This window comes from Symphalangus syndactylus, chromosome 19 (assembly GCF_028878055.3).
Source record: "Symphalangus syndactylus isolate Jambi chromosome 19, NHGRI_mSymSyn1-v2.1_pri, whole genome shotgun sequence".
Taxonomy (NCBI): Eukaryota; Metazoa; Chordata; class Mammalia; order Primates; family Hylobatidae; genus Symphalangus; species Symphalangus syndactylus.
This window is the reverse complement of record NC_072434.2, coordinates 54,208,347-54,230,994: the sequence shown is the minus strand read 5'-3', so window position 1 is coordinate 54,230,994 and position 22,648 is coordinate 54,208,347. Positions and strand designations below refer to the sequence as shown.

Here is a 22,648-nt window from a genome sequence, read left to right as displayed (position 1 = left end):
GAAGTCCAGGTACAAAATTAGAATTCTTGAATTTCAGAACATGTAAGATTGCAGGGAGCTTACAGTGTATCTCTTGCCACTAGCCTGTCATCTGCCCCCTCTCCCAGCCCTAGCTTATCTGGTACTGTAAAGGTCCTTGTGTGCATGTGTTCAAGGAAGAGGTCCAGATGGGCCCTGAAAGCAGGCTCAAACATGTCTGGGTAAGGAATTCCATTATTCCAGATACCCTGAGTTGGGTGTGGTAGGGGCACAGGTTCTTGTATGCTAACATTTCATGGAGTCCCACAGGAGAGAGGGACTTGTAGTCAGAAGCGAGTCAGAAAGACGTCCTCTAAGTGAATGGGGTCAGGGCAGAAGTTTGGGTCTAGGAGCACTTCTAGCTCTGATGAGGATCTGAGTTACCAAGGTAAGCTGGAGAGTTTGAAAAAGCATTACTTAACGTGAAATTCTTCAGTGGCAGTGGCCTTGTCTTATTTTTCTTTGTATTTCACAGCAGATTTAAGATTTCCTTATATCTACTGAGTGTTAAGTAAATGTTTAAGTAAACTGAATTGACATAACAAGAAAATGTTTCCCAACTATACCACTTACAGCACTTAAGTAAACAGAAAGTCAGAGCTTCAGCTAAATGGTAACCTACTGTCCAAACTGGGATACCTTTGAGAATGAAATGAGATGCTAGCGAGATTTGCACTGAGACATCAGGCATGAGCCTTGACCGTCTCTGCAAAATTAGGACATACGGTCACTCTTGCATTAGCTCCTTTACAACCATGTTAATTTTCTTTCCCAAGTGAGAAGTTTACCTGTCATGGCTGCTATATCAGTGTAGTGCCTATGTTTAAGCACTGCACTGGCATCAGTAAAGGGGGAAGAGTATGGAGTCCAGCAGGTAACAACTGGCACAGCCGAGTGTGGCAACGAGAGATGCAAAGCAACAAAGAGAGGAATAGGATGCCATCCCCTATGATCTTTATGTATTCAGTAAAAACTCTTCTCTTTTCCTTAAATTCTCTTATGCAGTCTTTTTAATACAACAAATATTTAGAACACCACAGTGAGCAAGGTGCTAGGTACACATTGGTCGGAACAGTCATGGTCCATGCCCTCATGTAATTTACTTTGTATTTCTCCGTTACTGGGCATTAGAATTGTTCCCACAGTTGTGTCTATTTGGCTTTTATAAATTACCCTGCTATAAAAACTTTTCTTTAAAAAAATCTTATTTTCTCATCTCCATTTGGAGATACGTGAAGTCTAACACCCAAAATAGAATGATCTGATCAAAGAGTAAGCACAGGTAGATTATAATTTTTGTTATATAGGACCAAACTGCTTTCTACCAGAAAGGCTTTATCAACCTTTAATGTCACCAGCAATACAGGCATACTTGAGTTATTCACAGTTATTCACATAAGATTTCATGACTTTTATCTACATAACTACATAATTTCAAACCTCAGAATCCTTAGAAAATATCAGCTCAATTTTACAGATGAGGAAACTGAGTCTCAGAGAAGTTAAATGCCGGGCAAGGAACAAAAAGCTGGCTTGGTAGATGTTTTTAACAGCTTTATTTGCTAAAACTTGGAAATAACCAAAATGTCCTTCAATAGGTGAATGGATAAACTGTGGGATATCCAGACAAAAGAATATTATTCAGATCTAAGAAGAAATTAGCTATCAAGCCATTAAAAGATATGAGGAATCTTAAGCACATATTGCTAAGAGAGAAAAGCCAATCTGAAAAAGCTACATGATTCCAACTATATGATATTCTGGAAAAGGCACAACTATGGAGACAGTAAAAAGATCAGTGGTTGCCAGGGGCTAGGGGGAGGGAGGAATGAGTAAGCACAGAGTGTATTTTTATGGCAGTGAAACTACTCTGCATGATGCTATAATGGTGGATACATGTCATTATACATTTATCAAAATGCACTGAATGTACAGCACCAAGAGTGAACCCTAATGGACTTTGGGTGATAATGATGGGTCAACATAGGTTCATCAATTGTAACTAATATTATCACTCTGGCATTGGGCTTTTAATGGTATGGGAGGCTGTGAGTATGCGGGGACAGATACATAAGGGAAATCTCTATACCTTCTACTCAATCTAAAAGTTGAGGCTTTAGAGTCTAAAAATAAAACAGAGTCTACTACTAAAAAAAAAAAAAAAAAAGCTGGCCTGGAAGTAAAAAAGCTGGGTTTAGAACCTGTTTTGTTTTTACTACTTTTGCCCTACATGCTTTTTGTGCTCATGCTTTTTTGCACCGCATGATACTTCGTGAGTAAATTTTTTACTGAATAAATGTACTTTGGAGATGTCTGAGCTAGGTTTCTTTAATTGCTAGAAACACTATATGTTCTTCATACAGGTTTTCTATCACTGCTTCTTCATGTGTGAACTGTTTCTCCTCCCCAACTATCTATCAAACAGAATCCTGTTATGACCATACATATTTCTATCAACTCTTCATCTACTTTGCATAGTAAGATTCTATTGGATGTCTTGGTAACTTATTTTTTCTTTTTTCCTTTCCTTTCCATATTCATTTTATACATTTCAGGGTGCCAATGTCTTTTTATTTTTATAAATTCTAATCTATCTTATTAAATATACCTTCATCTCTTCAAAAGTGAGCAAAATTTTCCTACCATATAGCTAGAATGTCTTTCCACTTCCTTTACTTTGTTTAACTCCACGCACTGCACATAATAGGCACTTAACAAACGCATGCTAAATTTTAAACAAACATTTATAGAACACCAGCTATGAATAAATCACTATGATAAATGTCATAGAGAAAATACTCTTAGGAGTTTACGGTTTAAGAAAAAGCAGGAATGTATTTTAATAGCAAGAATATATGGTTCTGAGAATCCTGAGGAAGATTTGAAGTTAAATATAGAATTAGCCAGCCTAAAGACTACAACTATAAGTGAAAGAAACTAACATCTACTTTACACATCTATTTTACACATCTAAATTGACATTGGAATTTGAACCACTTTTGAAATCTTGGGCCTGGCATAAAATACTTATCATTAAAGTGTCTATGCCAAAGAGAGGGGGACAAGGGAGAGAAGGCAGCAGGACCTTACTTACAGAAATGCACAAGTATGTACATCCAACATCTAGGAGATATTGCTATCCTGATTTCACATATGAAGAAAAACTAAAGGTTGGATTAGGTAACTTTCTCCAAGTTAGATGGCTGAGTCAGAATTAAAACCCAAGACTCCTAAGACCACTGTTATCTTTATATTACTATTTCCTGTGACCATCTTTCTCCCCTTACCAACTATTAATTTCCTACATGCTAAATTTCTATAAGGGAGTGGAAGTACTGTTCAATTCTACTGCCAATTTTTCTATTTTTCACCCACTATTACATTGCTTATCCTGCCTATTATTACACATCACGCAATCATTTAAGAAATATTCACTAAGCATCTCAACTTGTCATAGATACTATGGATACAGCAGTGTACAAAGGCCTTACACACTAGGGTAAAAGCCAATAAACAAATAAGGTAATTTTAGTCGAGTACATGAAGAAACTAAAGAGTGAAGTGTGTTGGACGGACAATGAGTACATGGAAGGGAGGCGATTTAAGATTATGGGATCAGAGAAAGCCTCCCCAGGACAGTGACATTTGCCTAAAGAACTGAGGGAAGAATGTTTCAGACAGAGAAATCAGCAAGCAGAGGAGCTGTAAGGAGGACACTAGCTTAATGGGGAACATACACTGGTCTTGTATGTTTCCTAGACCAAGGAAAGCCTAAGGAAAGGGGCATGTGGTGAAGTGGGAGAGCCAGGCAATGGCCAAATTACGTGCCTGGAAGACAGAGGAAGAGTTTGGATTTTTATTCTAAGTTAAATGAGAAACCACTAGAGGGTTTTAACCAAGGAAAGGACATTACAATGATCACTCTGGCTACATACTGAAAATAGGTTGTTAGGAGTTGAGGTGAAACGTGACATCGTGAGGTGAAACGTGACAACCGGAAATGACTGCGGTAACTTGGGAGGAGATGATGGTGACTTTTACTAGGAAAGGAGCAGTGGCAAAGTTGAGAAGGGCACGGATTCTTAATGTACTTGTTGAAGCGGTCAAGAAGATTTTTTCATGAATAGGATACAGAAGTGAAGGAAAGAAGAACTGAAGATGAGTCCTAGATTTCCTCTTCTGTTTTAATAGCTTTTCTTTTATGATGCTGCTCATGCATCTGAGGATAATCAACTTGCTCACAGTAAATAATTACTGTAATATATAATATCGTATTGTCAATTAATGGCCCCAGCCCATAAATTCTTTTAAAGTTACTGTTTTTATCAAATTGTCAAAACAAAATCATTTATGCTCGTAAAATGAATCAGAAACTTAATAACATACCTTTCTACATTTTGAAGGTAGAACTAATTAGTAACTAGGCAATTGTTCTCTGAACTTTTGAAAAAAATTCTCCAAATTAAATCCCATCAGGGCTAGGCATCCTTTTCTTTGCTAATTTATTATGACTCTATGGGTTCTAATACAGTTTTTAAAATTTGATTTATTTATACCTTACTTCTTTCTAAAATTAATTTGAGAAGCTTCATTCTAGCTATAATTTCTACTCCTAGCTGCATCCACTCTGGCAATTCCCCTCCCCCCTTCAACACACATACACTTTAATTACTTCTGATTTTGACCTGAGCTATTAATTAACATCATCTAACTAAAAATAACATTCTCTCAAATATTTTAGTTTTCTTGCATGTTACCGTACCTCTTCTCTTGATCCTATTTACATTTTACTCTTTGTCTAACTAATCTAATGATTATGACTTTGACTAAATTTCCCAAAGAATCAACTACTGTCATTTTGCTTATTTCTGCTTAATTTTATTAATTGTATTTTCGCTATTTGAGACTTTTATAGTTCTATATTTCTTTTCTTTTTCTAATATAGATATTTAAACTGATAAAATTTTCTTTAAATACAGATTTAGTAAAAACTCATGAAAATAACTACATCATTATAAAGTTCATTGATTACAAGGCATCCTCTTATTGTCTATAGATTTCTCTCTTGCTTTACATGTGCAGAATTTTAATTTTCATGTGGTTATCCATCTTTTAATTTTTGTTATATTAATTTTACTATACTATGTTCTGATGATTGGAACCATAACTTTTTGTTTGTTTATTTATTTATTTATTATTTCAACAGGTTTTTGGGGAACAGGTGGTGTTCGGTTACATGAAAAAGTTCTTAAATGGTGACTTCTGAGATTCTGGTGCACCCATCACTCAAGCAGTGTACACTGTACCCAATGTGTAGTCATTTTTTTTGAGACGGAGTTTCACTCTTGTAGCTCATGATGGAGTGCATTGGCGCAACCTCAGCTCACCGCAACCTCTGCCTCCCAGGTTCAAGCAATTCTCCTGTGTCGGCCTCCCGAGTAGCTGGGATTACAGGCACAAGCCACCATGCCTTGCTAATTTTTGTATTTTTAGCAGAGACAGGGTTTCTCCATGTTGGCCAGGCTGGTCTTGAACTCCCGACCTCAGGCATCTCCTTCCTCGGCCTCCCAAAGTGCTGGGATTACAGGTGTGAGCCACCGCACCCGACCCCAGTGTGTAGTCTTTTACCTTCACCCCCTTCTCACTGTTTCCCCTGAGCCCCCAAAGTCCACTGTATACTTCTTATGCCTTTGCATCCTCATAGCTTAGCTCCCACTTATGAGTGAGAACATAACATTTTTATATTATGTACAGATATTTTTGTCCAAGTTTTATGATCAATATTTTCATGAAAGATGTGTATTTGAAAATATATTCCTGGTGGAGCCAAAATGGCCGAATAGGAACAGCTCCAGTCTACAGATCCCAGCATGAGTGATGCAGAAGACGAATGATTTCTGCATTTCCAACTGAGGTACCGGGTGCATCTCACTGGGGATTATCGGACAGTGGGTGCAGCACTGTCAGTGCAGCACACCAAGCGTGAGCCGAAGTAGGGCAAGGCATCGCCTCACCTGGGAAGTGCAACGGGTCAAGGAATTCCCTTTCCTAGCCAAGGAAAGGGGTGACAGACGGCACCTGGAAAATTGGGTCATTCCCACCCTAATACTGCACTTTTCCGACGGTCTTAGCAAATGGCACACCAGGAGATTATATCCCGCACCTGGCTTGAAGGGTCCTATGCCCACAGAGCCTTACTCATTGCTAGCACAGCAGTCTGAGATCAAACTGCAAGGTGGCAGCGAGGCTAGGGGAGGGGCGCCTGCCATTGCCGAGGCTTGAGTAGGTAAACAAAGTGGCCGGCAAGCTCGAACTGGGTGGAGTCCACTGCAGCTCAAGGAGGCCTGCTGCCTCTGTAGGCTCCACTTCTGGGGGCAGGGCATAGCCAAACAAAAGGCAGCAGAAACCTCTGCAGACTTACATGTCCCTGTCTGACAGCTTTGAAGAGAGTAGTGGTTCTCCCAGCATGCAGCTTGAGATCTGAGAACGGACAGACTGCCTCCTCAAGTGGGTCCCTGACCCCCGAATGGCCTAACTGGGAGGCACCCCCCAGTAGGGGCAGACTGACACCTCACACGGCCAGGTACTCCTCTGAGACAAAACTTCCAGAGGAATGATGAGGCAGCAACATTGGCTGTTCACCAATATCCGCTGTTCTGCAGCCACTGCTGCAGATACCCAGGCAAACAGGGTCTGGAGTGGACCTCTAGCAAACACCAACAGACCTGCAGCTGAGGGTCCTGTCTGTTAGAAGGAAAACTAACAAACAGAAAGGACATCCACACCAAAATCCCATTTGTACGTCACCATTATCAAAGACCAAAGGTAGATAAAACCACAAAGATAGGGAAAAAACAGAGCAGAAAAACTGAAAATTCTAAAAATCAGAGTGCCTCTCCTCCTCCAAAGGAACGCAGCTCCTCACCAGCAACAGAACAAAGCTGGACGAAGAGTGACTTTGACGAGTTGAGAGAAGAATGCTTCAGACGATCAAACTACTCTGAGCTAAAGGAGGAAGTTCGAATCCATGGCAAAGAAGTTAAAAATCTTGAAAAAAGATTAGACGAATGACTAACTAGAATAACCAATGCACAGAAGTCCTTAAAGGACCTGATGGAGCTGAAAACCATGGCACGAGAACTACGTGATGAATGCACAAGCCTCAGTGGCCGATTCGATCAACTGGAAGAAAAGGTATCGCTGATGGAAGATCAAATGAATGAAATGAAGCGAGAAGGGAAGTTTAGAGAAAAAAGAATAAAAAGAAACAAACAAAGCCTCCAAGAAATATGGTACTATGTGAAAAGACCAAATCTACATCAGACTGGTGTACCTAAAAGTGATGGGGAGAATGGAACCAAGTTGGAAAACACTCTGCAGGATATTATCCAGGAGAACTTCCCCAATCTAGCAAGGCAGGCCAACATTCAAATTCAGGAAATACAGAGAACACCACAAAGATACTCCTCGAGAAAAGCAACTCCAAGACACATAATTGTCAGATTCACCAAAGCTGAAATGAAGGAAAAAAATGTTAACCGCAGCCAGAGAGAAAGGTTGGGTTACCCACAAAGGGAAGCCCATCAGACTAACAGCGGATCTCTCAGCAGAAACTCTACAAGCCAGAAGAGAGTGGGGGCCAATATTCAATATCCTTTTTGGGTTTTTGTTTTGTTTTGTTTTGTTTTTGAGATGGAGTCTCACTCTCACCCAGGCTGGAGTGCAGTGGCGCGATCTCGGCTCACTGCAAGCTCCGCCTTCTGGGTTCACGCCATTCTCCTGCCTCAGCCTCCCGAGTAGCTGGGACTACAGACACACGATACCATGCCCAGCTAAATTTTTTTGTATTTTTAGTAGAGATGGGGTTTCACCATGTTAGCCAGGATGGTCTCGATCTCCTGACCTTGTGATCCGCCTGCCTCAGCCTCCCAAAGTGCTGGGATTACAGGCGTAAGCCACCACGCCCAGCCCTTCCACATTCTTAAAGAAAAGAATTTTCAACCCAGAATTTCATATCCAGCCAAACTAAGCTTCATAAGTGAAGGAGAAATAAAATCCTTTACAGACAAGTAAATGCTGAGAGATTCTGTCACCAACAGGCCTGCCCTAAAAGAGCTCCCGAAGGAAGCACTAAACATGGAAAGGAACAACTGGTACCAGCCACTGCAAAAACATGCCAAATTGTAAAGATCATCAAGGCTAGGCAGAAACTGCATCAACTAACGAGCAAAATAACCAGCTAACATCACAATGACAGGATCAAATTCACACATAACAATACTAACCTTAAATGTAAATGGGCTAAATGCTCCAATTAAAAGACACAGACTGGCAAATTAGATAAAGAGTCAAGACCCATCAGTGTGCTGTATTCAAGAAACCCATCTCACGTGCAGAGACACACATAGGCTCAAAATAAACGGATGGAGGAAGATCTACCAAGCAAATGGAAAACAAAAAAAGGCAGGGGTTGCAATCCTAGTCTCTGATAAAACAGACTTTAAACCAACGAAGATCAAAAGAGACAAAGAAGGCCACTACATAATGGTAAAGGGATCAATTCAACAAGAAGAGCTAACTATCCTAAATATATATGCACCCAATACAGGAGCACCCAGATTCATAAAGCAAGTCCTCAGAGACCTACAAAGTGACTTAGACTCCCACACAATAATAATGGGAGACTTTAACACCCCACTGTCAACATTAGACAGATCAATGAGGCAGGAAGTTAACAAGGATATCCAGGAATTGAACTCAGCTCTGCACCAAGCAGACCTAATAGAACTCTCCACCCCAAATCAACAGAATGTACATTCTTTTCAGCACCACGCCATACCTATTCCAAAATTGACCGCATACTTGGAAGTAAAGCACTCCTCAGCAAATGTAAAAGAACAGAAATTATAACAAACTGTCTCTCAGACCACAGTGCAATCAAATGATAACTCAGGATTAATAAACTCACTCAAAACCACTCAACTACATGGAAACTGAACAACCTGCTCCTGAGTGACTACGGGGTACATAACAAAATGAAGGCAGAAATAAAGATGTTCTTCGAAACCAACAAGAACAAAGACACAACATACCAGAATCTCTGGGACACATTCAAAGCTGTGTGTAGAGGGAAATTTATAGCACTAAATGCCCACAAGAGAAAGCAGGAAAGATCTAAAATTGACACCCTAACATCACAATTAAAAGAACTAGAGAAGCAAGAGCAAACACATTCAAAAGCTAGCAGAAGACAAGAAATAACTAAGATCAGAGCAGAACTGAAGGAAATAGAGACACAAAAAACCCTTCAAAAAATCAGTGAAGGACTCGGTTTTTTGAAAAGATCAACAAAATTGATAGACTGCTAGCAAGACTAATAAAGAAGAAAAGAGAAAACAATCAAATAGATGCAATAAAAAATGATAAATGGAATATCATCACTGATCCCACAGAAACACAAACTACCATTAGAGAATACTATAAACACCTCTATGCAAACAAACTAGAAAACCTGGAAGAAATGGATAAATTCCTGGACACATACAGTCTCCCAAGACTAAACCAGGAAGAAGTTGAATGAATAGACCGATAACAGGCTCTGAAATTGGGGCAATAATTAATAGCTTACCAACCAAAAAAAGTCCAGGACCAGATGGATTCACAGACGAATTCTACCAGAGGTACAAGGAGGAGCTGGTACCATTCCTTCTGAAACGATTCCAATCAAAAGAAAAAGAGAGAACCCTCCCTAACTCATTTTATGAGGCCAGCATCATCCTGATACCAAAGCCTGGCAGAGACACAACAAAAAAAGAGAATTTTAGACCAATATCCCTGATGAACATCAATGCAAAAATCCTCAATAAAATACTGGCAAACCAAATCCAGCAGCACATCAAAAAGCTTATCCACCACGATCAAGTGGGCTTCATCCCTGGGATGCAAGGCTGGCTCAACATATGCAAATCAATAAATGTAATCCAGCATATAAACAGAACCAAAGACAAAAACCACATGATTATCTCAATATATGTAGAAAACGCCTTTGACAAAATTCAACAGCCCTTCATGCTAAAAACTCTCAATAAATTAGGTATTGATGGGACGTATCTGAAAATAGTAAGAGCTATTTATGACAAACCCACAGCCAATATAATACTGAATGGGCAAAAACTGGAAGCATTCCCTTTGAAAACTGGCACAAGACAGAGATGCCCTCTCTCACCACTCCTATTCAACATAATGTTGGAAGTTCTGGCCAAGGCAATCAGGCAGGAGAAAGAAATAAAGGGTATTCAATTAGGAAAAGAGGAAGTCAAATTGTCCCTGTTTGCAGAAGACATGATTGTTTATCTAGAAAACCCCATCATCTCAGCCCCAAATCTCCTTAAGCTAATAAGCAACTTCAGCAAAGTCTCAGGATACACAATCAATCTGCAAAAATCACAAGCAATCTTATATACCAATAACAGAAAAACAGAGAGCCAAATCATGAGTGAACTCCCATTCACAATTGCTTCAAAGAGAATAAAATACCTAGGAATCCAACTTACAAGGGATGTGAAGGACCTCTTCAAGGAGTACAAACCACTGCTCAAGGAAATAAAAGAGGATACAAACAAATGGAAGAACATTCCATGCTCATGGGTTGGAAGAATCAATACCGGGAAAATGGCCATACTGCCCAAGGTAATTTATAGATTCAATGCCATCCCCATCAAGCTACCAATGACTTTCTTCACAGAATTGGAAAAAACTACTTCAAAGTTCATATGGAACCAAAAAAGAGCCCGCATCACCAAGTCAATCCTAAGCCAAAAGAACAAAGCTGGAGGCATCACCCTACCTGACTTCAAACTATACTACAAGGCTACAGTAACCAAAACAGCATGGTACTGGTACCACAACAGAGATATAGACTGACGGAACAGAACAGAGCCCTCAGAAATAATGCCACATATCTACAACTATCTGATCTTTGACAAACCTGACAAAAACAAGAAATGGGGGAAGGATTCCTATTTAATAAATGGTGCTGGGAAAACTGGCTAGCCATATGTAGAAAGCTGAAACTGGATCCCTTCCTTACACCTTATACTAAAATTAATTCAAGATGGATTAAAGACTTAAATGTTAGACCTAAAACCATAAAAACCCTAGAAGAAAACCCAGGCAACACCATTCAGGACATAGGCATGGGCAAGGACTTCATGTCTAAAACACCAAAAGCAATGGCAACAAAAGCTAAAATTGACAAAGAGGATCTAATTAAACTAAAGAGCTTCTGCACAGCAAATGAAACTATCAGAGTGAACAGACAACCTACAGAATGGGAGAAAATTTTTGCAATCTACTCATCTGACAAAGGGCTAATATCCAGAATCTACAATGAACTCAAACAAATTTACAAGAAAAAAACAAACAATCCCATCAAAAAGTGGGCGAAGGATATGAACAGACACTTCCCAAAAGAAGACATTTATGCAGCCAAAAGACACATGAAAAAATGTTCATCATCACTGGCCATCAGAGAAATGCAAATCAAAACCACAATGAGATACCATCTCACACCAGTTAGAATGGAGATCATTAAAAAGTCAGGAAACTACAGGTGCTGGAGAGGATGTGGAGAAATAGGAACACTTCTACACTGTTGGTGGGACTGTTAACTAGTTCAGCCATTGTGGAAGTCAGTGTGGCGATTCCTCAGGGATCTAGAACTAGAAATACCATTTGACCCAGCCATCCCATTACTGGGTATATACCCAAAGGATTATAAATCATGCTGCTATAAAGACACATGCACATGTATGTTTATTGCAGCACTATTCACAATAGCAAAGACTTGGACCCAACCCAAATGTCTAACAATGATAGACTGGATTAAGAAAATGTGGCATATATACAGCATGGAATACTATGCAGCCATAAAAAATGATGAGTTCATGTCCTTTGTAGGGACATGGATGAAGCTGGAAGCCATCATTCTCAGCAAACTATCACAAGGACAAAAAACCAAACACCACATGTTCTCACTCATAGGTGGGAATTGAACAATGAGAACACATGGACACAGGAAGGGGAACATCACACTCCGGGGCCTGTTGTGGGGTGGGGGGAGGGGGGAGGTATAGCATTAGGAGATATACCTAATGTTAAATGACGAGTTAATGGGTGCAGCACACCAACATGGCACATGTATATATATGTAACAAACCTGCACGTTGTGCACATGTACCCTAAAACTTAAAGTATAATAATAATAAAAAAAAGAAAATACATTCCTTTTTTTAGGATTTAGTTTCTTATGCCACTTAAATTTTATTTTTCATATTATTCAGCTGAATTATTTGGTAGTTCCTTACTTGATCTGTTGTTTTCTAACAATGGCAGGGTGCAAGCTAGTTATAATTATATTTAAACAAACAAAACTGTACATTTTATCTAATTCCTGATTGTCAGTAGATTCTGGAAAGAGCACTGTTGCAACCAAGCACTTCACTGATATATTGTCCTATGTGTTTCATTTACTAAGCATCTTCTACCATAAAAAAAAAAAAAGTTAGTTTTTCTAGATATACCAAAGTGTATTAGTTCCATTGTTTTTTGTTTGTTTTGTTTCTTTCCTCCTAAACTCTTACACTTCCTCCAACAGCAAGAAGTGTAAGAACTTAGGAGGAAAGAAATATCTTCCTTATACTTATGAAAAGCAAGGTCCAAAGTCATTCTTACTCTTGTATGTCTTTAAGTTTTGTCTTTTTACCTAGGTAGCTTGTAAGAGCCTGTCTTTGCAATGAAGATTAAACACTTCATAAGTTTAAATATCTAAGCTTGTCATTTCAGGGCTTCTCATGGATGATACTCTGGGAATCTCCTAAAAACCCATCTTGAGAAATGTTAACTAAATAAAAAAATGTGATACAGAAACCACAATCAAAGAAACGAAGACATGTACAAATGTATCTTTCCCATTGTTATATGCAGCTTGGATTTCCTGGTGCCTTTTCAATATTCTTTCATTTTTTTAGACTTTTTTTTTTGGCTTTGGGCATTTTAATTTGGTTGTGCTATGTTCCTCTATCTTCCACATCAATGAGTCTTTGCTCTGGGGTATCAGTTCTGCTCTTTACAGCCTCCACCGAAAGTTTTACAGCTTCTCTGTTGAATTCACAAGTTTAACAATTTTCTGAAATGGATTTATCTTACATTTGTAAAGTCACTCTTTCAGCTTCTGTCACTTTCAGTGCAGTTAAATCAATCTTATCATGCCAGCTTCAGGTGGCACTGCTTCTATGTTCTAGCCACCTTGCCTGTCCTCTCCCATAAAGTAACATTTTTAAGTTTGACCTGAGATTTCGTTTTGTTTTTCATATTTCTGCTCTTTAAAGCTTATCTCACTGCAGAACAATGAGTATTTCAGAGGCTTTGTTTTGTGTTGCTGCTGCTGAATTTAGTTTACATGAGGGTCCTTGTGGAGTTATTAAAGGCACTTAGATACTCAATAATCTTTTAAATAAGATTATCCTCATTTTTCCTTTCAACTCTGTTTTTCTAACTCTTGTACACTTAACCGTTCTGATTTTTTAAAAGTCTCTCTTACCTACCTCTTAAGTCTATTCCTGAATAAGAGAAAAGTGTCTGCAACATCTTTTATTCCATTAGGGTTAATTTGGCTGGTCTGAGTTCTAAATAGATTCTACGTGGATTTCTCATGAAGACACAGTTTTCAGGTTGTTTGAAAACTGATTATTTGCAGGGTGGTGCTAAATTATCACCCCACAATCACTTGCTGGCCACAAGGAAGAAAACCACCTTTACAAACAAAGAACCAGGCCATCACCATCCAACCCACTGATGGCCTTCAGCATCACCAGATGTGGGGCAGCCAGGTATTAAGAGACTTCCAATGCAAAGCACTATGAAGCTTAGTTGCATCACCTATAAAATATCCTTCCCAAAATTTAATCTCTATTTACAGGTATATAGAAACAAGTTAGAAATACCACGAAGAAGCAATCAAGTTAATCCAGAATCTACAATGTGGGATTATATGTACTCACCAATTCAATGACAAGTTTTAAAACAAACAAAACAAAAGGGAGGGGTGTACTGTCCTAAAGTCAAAAGGACTTTAGGGATGTAAGGACCAAATGCAATGTGTAGATCATGAAGTATCCTAATTTAAACAGGCCAACTCTAACACTGCTGAGATACAGAAATCTGATGTAGACAGAATATGTAATTTTAAGGAATTACTATGAGTTTCCTTAGGCATGATAATATTATGATTATGGAAGAAAATGATACTACTTTCTGAAATGCATACTAAAGTTGACGGAGTTCAGGACATATCATTCCAAAATAAGACTGAAGGAGACCAGACTATGCCAAACCCCAAATATGCCTCTTTAGCATAAGAGTTATTTTCTACTAATTATTTTGGGCAATAGCAGACACAGGGGAAGTTCTGAAAACAGGAAGAAGTTACCCTTTTCTCAGAGAAATATGTAGCTATGAAGGAAATCTCTAATCTGCAAGTGTGGTCTCCCTCTCTGTACCAGGAAGATAAAGATGACTCTAAATCACTGGAAACTCTTATCAACAAAGAAGGTACAATCTACCTAACAAATCTTATCCTTGCTCACTGCTTTTCCTGACCACCTCTCCACAACGTGGCTTTCCCTACACCTTTCTGTCTTAGTTTCAGCTGAAGATGGTATTTACGCCTGAACTCAAAGCCACCTCTTAGAGAATTATTCATTCCATGGGTATCTCCCAGGTATACAGGAAGTATATATGCTAAAAAGCTTCCATTTCCCTCTTGTTAATCTGTCTTTTAATACAGGGGTTCATCTCAACTAAGAACTATGAAGCATAGAGAGAAAATTATTTTCTCCTCCCCTATAAAGCCCTGATATCTGGGCTTTATATCAAAATACTTCTGAGAAAAACAGAGAGATGGGACAGATGAAGCAAGTGTACAAAAGGATTATACTGTTCAGTATCAGTGAGTGAAAAAATAGGGGCTCATTAAGCTATTCAAATTATTCTCTATCTTGACATGTGTTTTAAACATTTATAATAATGGTAAAACTAAAAGTTAAAAAAAAAAACCTTTTCTATTGTCTTCCATTCTCCTCTACCATTTTTGCATTCCTATAACTTCACCCTTGATTTTACAACTATGTTTTTAGTTCTAAATGGCTCACGAGAGGTTTAAATTTTAAATATTTCTCCTGGAAAATGAAACTAGTCCCTTTACTACCACCTCTATTTCCAACTCTCTCCCTTAATTTCTAAAAGCAAGCATATACTTTTCAGAAGGCCTAATGGCCCTAATCCAAAGACTCACTATGCAATAGATTTAACAGAAATTAGTGAGAATAGTGGGTAACTACTTTAAAAGACAGAAAAGAAATACAACAAGGATAATGCCTATATAGCTACTTATTAACAGAACAAAAACTCTATAAAGGAAATCTCTAAGTCATTTCAGCATTCCTTATTGCCTATATATCTATGTTTCTTGAATTCTCTTTTGAACTAGTTGTAACATATTACAGTTTCCCTCATTAATGAGTTAAATAAAATCTCAGAGATGTGTTCATTTTATATTTGAATGATTCATGATTTCACCTTTTAAAAAAATTATTCTTTAATTCATTTCATTTCTTTTCACAAACACTGCAATGGAAATTGGAGTCTGACTAATTTTTGAAGTGTTCTAAAGTAAATAAGTATAAATAACTGAAGTAAATAATTTAAAGTAAATATAAAAAATTAAAAATTAAGGCCACCTTGACATAGGACAATCATCCTCTGGAATGATAAAATAATTAGGAAAGGTTTTCAAACAAACCTATAAAAACATTTTATAATCAACCATTCCTAAAATATGAACATGATAAAATCCTACCATTTGCAACAGTATGGATAAATCTGGAAGACATTATGCTAAGTGAAATGAGCCAGGTACAGAAAGAAAAATAGTATATGGTCTCACTTATATATGGAATCTAAAAAAGTCCAACTCAGAGAAATTGTGAGTAGAACAATGATTACCACAGGCTGGGGATCGGGGAGTAGGAATCGGGAGGTGTTGGTCAAAACGTATGAAGTTTCGCCAGCCTGTGCAACGTAGCAAGACCACATCTCCACAAAAAAAAAAAAAAAAAAAAAAAGGCCAGGCATTGTGGCACATTCCTATAGTCCTAGCTACTCTGGAGGCTGAAGTGGGAGAACTGCTTTAGCCCAGGACTTTCAAAGCTGCAGTGAGCTATGATTCCACCACTGCACTCCAGCCTAGGGAACAAAGCCAGACTCTAGACAGATAGATAGATAGATAAATAGATAGATAGACGGATATTAAAAAGTACAAACTTTCAGTTAGGAAAAGTAGCTTCTGGAGATCTACTATACAGCATTGTTACTACAGTTAATAAAAATGTATTGTATATTTGAAAATTGCTAAGAGAATAGATTTTAAACATTCTTGCCACAAAAAGTAAGTACCTGAAGTGATTAATATGTTAGTTGGTTTGATTTAACCACTACACAATGTATACAGATATTGAAACATCACGCTGGACTCCATAAATATATAAAAATTTTAAAAATTAGTTAACATAAATAAAAAATAAACACTTGTATTAAAAAAAACTGGCTATATTTATTCCCAGTAACAACTAAAGTATTTACGAAACAACTGCTAATACCCATCAGTATTCTGACAGGTATTACATATCAAGTAAAACGTCAATTACTTATTCACAAAAAATAAAAGTAAGTTTTAAAAAAAAAAGAAAAAAATGGAAAAAAACTAATGCCAGAGAGTCTTCACGACTGGATTAAAAGCTTCCTTTGAAAACAGAAAGCAAGACATTTCAAGGGGGAAAAAAATCACCTCTATTTTTTAGCATGTTTTTCTAAAATATCATTACTTTCCCCTTTCCCCACAAAAGCAATTTTTTCTAATAGCCCATTCATTTCAACCTCAAGTAGATACACATCACATGCACCATAATGTTTTTTTAAGGGTTTAGACGATGTTACTGTCAGACTTCCTGGCTTTATATGATTCAGAAGCCAATTCAATTACAGTAGCTGCTATGATATTTGCCTTTTCCTCAACACTCTCTATGTCAGACAAAACGAAATTCGGTAAGGTGAACAGTGTATGTTTGTGTACACTGGCCAACAACATTTCACTTCAATGTTAAACCCTCTCATATTTTCTGCTCATGAGATGTATAATATTAATGATTTATTCATTTACTTTGTCCAATTATAAACGTGTAAGAATGATTTATACGAGTTCAAACCCCTAGCTTCCTGAAAGTGTAAAGGATTCAAAATAAAATGAGATTAATATGAATGCAGCCACCAAGTGATTGTTATCTAAAAATTGAATGAAGTGAATTTGATAAAGATTTTTTAAAGTTTCTGAATAAAGCCAGAATTGAAAGCTCTAAAAACATTTAAAAATATATCCTATTCAAATTATGATTATAAACATAACCATAAACAATGAGTAAGTTCAAATTAAATATTTTTCCTATACGTTCTATCATTCTCCATACCCTTCACCCAACAAAGAGGGGATAGTGGAGAGAAACAGGGTTGATAAGTGAAGTGGAGAATAAGAAATTCAGTCTAAATGTTTTCAGTTTTAAAATAAATCTTTGAAGCAGATTTCTCTTATTCACATCTATTCATATTTTATAACAATCTTTATAGAAAAAAGTTAAATAAGGTATCTTTCAAGGACAAATTATAATATACATAAAGTCTGAACAGTGTAACTATAATTTTAAAACTGTCATACTATTAAACATCAAGAAATTGATACAACATCTGCCCTTCATTTTTTCATCCAAGTTGTTATGATAACCAAAATATGTGGAATATGTGTTTAACTGATTATTTCAAGTAAATAAAATTATAACATATCAGCTTATTAACTACAAGTAATATTGCTACAAACCTGTATTTATCCTTTTTAAATGCTAATGGATCACAAGATTATATTTAGGCAATGTATACATGTTTTATCTTGAAATTCACATTTAAAAAAGCAAAGGTTTGCTTTTTTTTCTAATGTGATGGGTTATCTTGACTTAAAGCAAGAAAGGAACTCATCTATTTTCTGAACAATATATTATGTTAAAATGATCCAAAATTATATTATGGTACTGTTTTGCAGGAGCCATAGATCACATCGTTTTCAAACATAACTGACCTTGTCACTCCTTCAGTCCTCTGCTCAAATCCCTCCACTAGTGTCCCATCTCTGTGAACAAATGCCAAAGTCCTTACAGGGGTGATAAGGCCCACGCTCTCCCGCTTCCCTTGCTCACCCCATTCCACCCACACTGGTTTTCTTCTTGTTGCTCCTGCCCCACAGCCTTGTACTCTTCCCCAAGACAGCCACAAGCCTGGTTCCTTCACTTATTTCAAATCTGTGTTCAAGTATCAGCTTCTCAATGAAACCTTCTTTGATTGCTGAATGACCCCATTTTACACTGCTATTCCTGCAACCCTCCCATCTCTGCTCACACATAACTGTCTGCTAAGGACTCATGTGTTCCTCTAAAATTCATATTTTGAAGTCCCAACCTCCAGTGTAACTGTATTTGGAAATAAGGCCTAAAAGGAGGTAACTAAGGTTTAATGAGGTCTGAAGGGTGGGGTCCTGATCCAATAGGATTAGTAGCTTTATAAGAAGAGACATGAGAGAGCTGCCTCTCCCTCCCCACTGCGCCCTACTCCCGCCCCCAGCACCGAATTTACTGTCTCCCTTTACTGCAGAATAAGCTTCATGAGGACAGGGATTTTTGTCTATTTATTTCACATCACCTACAACCTGGCATATAACAGGTGACTGATAAATACTTGTTGAACGCATAAAGTGTAAATTTAAAACATTTTAAAAGTCGATAAGCTATAGTAAGAAACAATACATTTTTGTGATGATATGCAAGGGATCCAATAAGAAATAAAAATATATAATCTTCAATAAGCTAAAGTTTAAAAATCAAAATGACCAAAATTTCTGTTCTAATCACAGAACCACAGAATCCTGCTTTTTTGGTTCTCCTATGAATCTGATCCAACACAGGCTCTGTCTTCCTCCCACCCATTAAATGTGGAAAATATGTAACACTGTTACTTTGATCTTTTTCTCTAATCACTTCCTATATGAACTCATCCATTCTCATTGCTTCAACTATCACTTCTTTTTAGATGACTCTGAAACCCTGAAATCTTCATCTCTGGCCTCGATTTGTCTGTGCTCTCTAGTGCTGTGTTCTCAACTGCCTTTGAGGGGAACATAACTTCACCATACTGCTAGAGATGTCAAAGGACAGGAACCTTAGGTAGAACATAACATACTCACTAGAGCATGCTACATAAAATATAATTTTAAAATGTAGTAGTAGTATATAGGCTCACATAATTCTATATACTGCCTGAGAAACTGCCTTCTTTCATTATATATCAGAAATTAGACTACAATAATAGGGAATTCCAATCTTTGAGTTATGACTGTATATTCTAATTAACAATATACCCTTGTACTATCAGTTTCACTTCAACCACTGAGTTATTCCCAATATAGCAATAGAGTTTTATTACTTTCAAATTGAATTTAATCACTTGGGGTGGGGAATATAAGAAATTATATGAGGTTTTCAAATTAAGTTTCTGAACTAGGATAGTTTATTTTTAGAAGAAAAATGTTTCACGTCTTTGTCTTCATCATTGGCTCCCAAATAACATTTGTTTCTCTAGCCATTTTTCTTCCTACTCACTAATCAATTCATTATTATTTTAAAGACATCTCTAAAACACAGTTTTTACCTCTCTGAAGATGCTTAGTAATTTGATGATGAAATGACAACTCAGAGTTTAGGAGTCTTCACATGAAAAGTTGGCTAACAGAATTTATTATCTAATTAAACAAACCACATATTTTTAGAATTTCACTGAGCAAAAATAAAAAGAAAAAAAATCCAAGAGAAAATCATATTGTTATTATTGCTTTAGAGACAGGCCCAGGTCTCCCAGGATGTGATAAAGTCCCGGGGGCCTTGGATAGCATGAAGGACCCTCTTACAGTCAGTGATCCTCAGTACAAGTCAGTTACTGAAGAAATACATAATGTCCCATGCCTATACTGCCCTTTTAAGAGGAATAATTACTACATATTATATCAGGTAAATTTCACTGCTATTTCTTTCTCAAATATTTTTTTTCAAATTAAGAATATAAATGAAATCTAGTTAAGATAGGTGCTGATATAGAGTGAATGTCTGTGTCCCGCCAAAATTTATATGTTGAAATTTCAACTCCCAATATGATGGTATCAGGAGGTAAGCGCCTTTGGGAGGCGATTGTCATAAGGGTGGAGCCCTCATGAATGGGTTAGCACCCTTATAAAAGAGGCTTTTGAGAACTCCTTTGCCCCTTCTACCATGTGAGGTTTCAAGGAGAAGATGGCTGTTTATGAGCTGGGAAGTGGGCCCTCACCAGACACCAAATCTGTTGGAAATTGGATCTAAGACTTCACAGCCTTCCAAACTGTGAGAAGTAAGTTTCTGTTGTTTATAAGCCACCCAGTCTATGGTATTTTGTTATTGCAACCTGAACAAACTAAAATAGGTGTTAAGAAGCCATGCTTGGCTGTCCTCAATGCTCACAAAAGGCACAAAGTATGCCTAAATTATCAACAAATCCTGTCATCACTCCTTTCAAAATATATCCAGAATCTGACTGATTCTTTCCCCATTTTCTGCTACCAGATATCTTGGTCCAAGCCACCATCATCTCCTACCAGGATTATAAGGGTCTCCTAAAAAATCTCCCTGACTCCACCGTTGCCCGACTAGTCTATTCTCCACACAATAATGCCAGTGATCACAATAAAACACGAGTCAAATCAAGTCACTCCTCTGCTCAATATCCTCAACTAGCTTCCCCTATCACTTGAAGTGAAAGTCAAGTCCTTACAATGGCTTAGAAGATCCTTCGTGGTCTGGTCCCCTTTCACCTCATCTTGAACTGTTCTTCCCTTCCCTTACTCCATTCAGCCCCAAAGTCTTCCTTGCTATTCCTTGAACACATCAAACATACGCTGACTTTAGGTTCTCTGCATCAGCTGCTTCCTCAGCCTGAAAGGCTCTCTCTCCCTCCAGACAGCTAAAGGACTTGCTCCCGCGCTTCCTTCCAGATTCTGATTAGTGAGGCCTTCCTTGACAACAGAACATAGACTAGTACCCCTTCTCTGCTGCCCACCTCCTCTAATACTTTTAACCTGCTTTTTTTCTCAAGGTACTTATTATTGCTTGGCATACTATATGTTTGTTTCTTATTTGCATTACCTAACTAGAATGTTAACTCCAAGAGAACAGACTGTTTTGTTCCTTGCTCATTCCCCAGCAATAGAATACAGAATAGTAGATTAATCAGTAAGTATCAATAAATATTGATCGACTTAATGAATGAATAAATCTTGCACTAGTTTCTTATCCCAAACTAGATGCAGATTCATCTTCCTCCAAACTGCATACCACTGTTTTTATTTTTCTTATGATAAATCATATCTTTGTACTAATAATCATTTTTTATGTATCTTAGCATCCTGTAAATATCAAGAACCATGTCTTATTCCTCTTTGCATCCCCCACATCTAGCACCATTTGTTTCTTTTAAGAGGTACTCCATATTTGTTGGGCTGAATTTAAAGTCATACTGAAAGATACATTTTTTTTTTTTTTTCTTTGAGACAGAGTCTCACCCTGTCGCCGACTGGAGTGCAGTGGCGTGATCTCGGCTCACTGCAACCTCCGCCTCCAGGGTTCAAGTGACTCTCCTGCCTCAATCTCCTGAGTAGCTGGGATTACAGGCGCATGCCACCACACCTGCCTAATTTTGTATTTTCAGTAGAGACAGGGTTTCACCCCGTTGGCCAGGCTGGTCTTGAACTCCTGTCGTGCTGTGCCTTAACCAATTCTTAAATTGCTAAAAAGTGTTCTGCTTTCATAACAAGCCATCAAATTTAATACAAGTGAGATAGAAGAGAGCGTGTAACCTGGCTCAGAGATGCCTAACATCCATTTTGTCCTGATATGGAAACCATAAAAACATTCTGAATGATGTCAACAATCAAAAGATTTTCAGAGGATACTGAAAACTACTTGGCAGAAAGCCGCCTCAGCTTGACCCACTTATGAATTCTACAAAAAGAAAAGCCAGAGAGCAAATGCTTCACTCTTATCTTCATAAAGAAATAAACAACCAGAAACGAACTAACATGAAGTTTTTTTTCCCTAAAAAAACAAATTCCAGTACCACTACTACAATTAATATCCACTTGACCCAAAACTTTTGTACAACTCATTAACTGGTATTTCTAACAAAAAGCTTAAATCACCAAGGAAAGATTAAATTATCATCAACATGTTTAAAAAACTTAATATGCCTTGAGTTTTAAACTTTCATCAAGTCAGTTAAAATTAAAGTCTCATACTAAAGGAGTTAAACCTTCACCATTAAGAAAAGTCAACTGTACATAGTAATTTACTCTCCAAGACTTGTAGACAAGCAGAATTTTGCTTTTCAGTCAAATTCT

General features: G+C 37.6%; 1 protein-coding gene across 6 annotated transcripts in view; it reads right to left on the bottom strand.

The window, feature by feature from the left end:
- OMA1 (OMA1 zinc metallopeptidase) overlaps positions 1 to 22,648 on the bottom strand; it is a 264,889-nt gene that overhangs the window by 199,979 nt on the left and 42,262 nt on the right. The window lies entirely within an intron of this gene.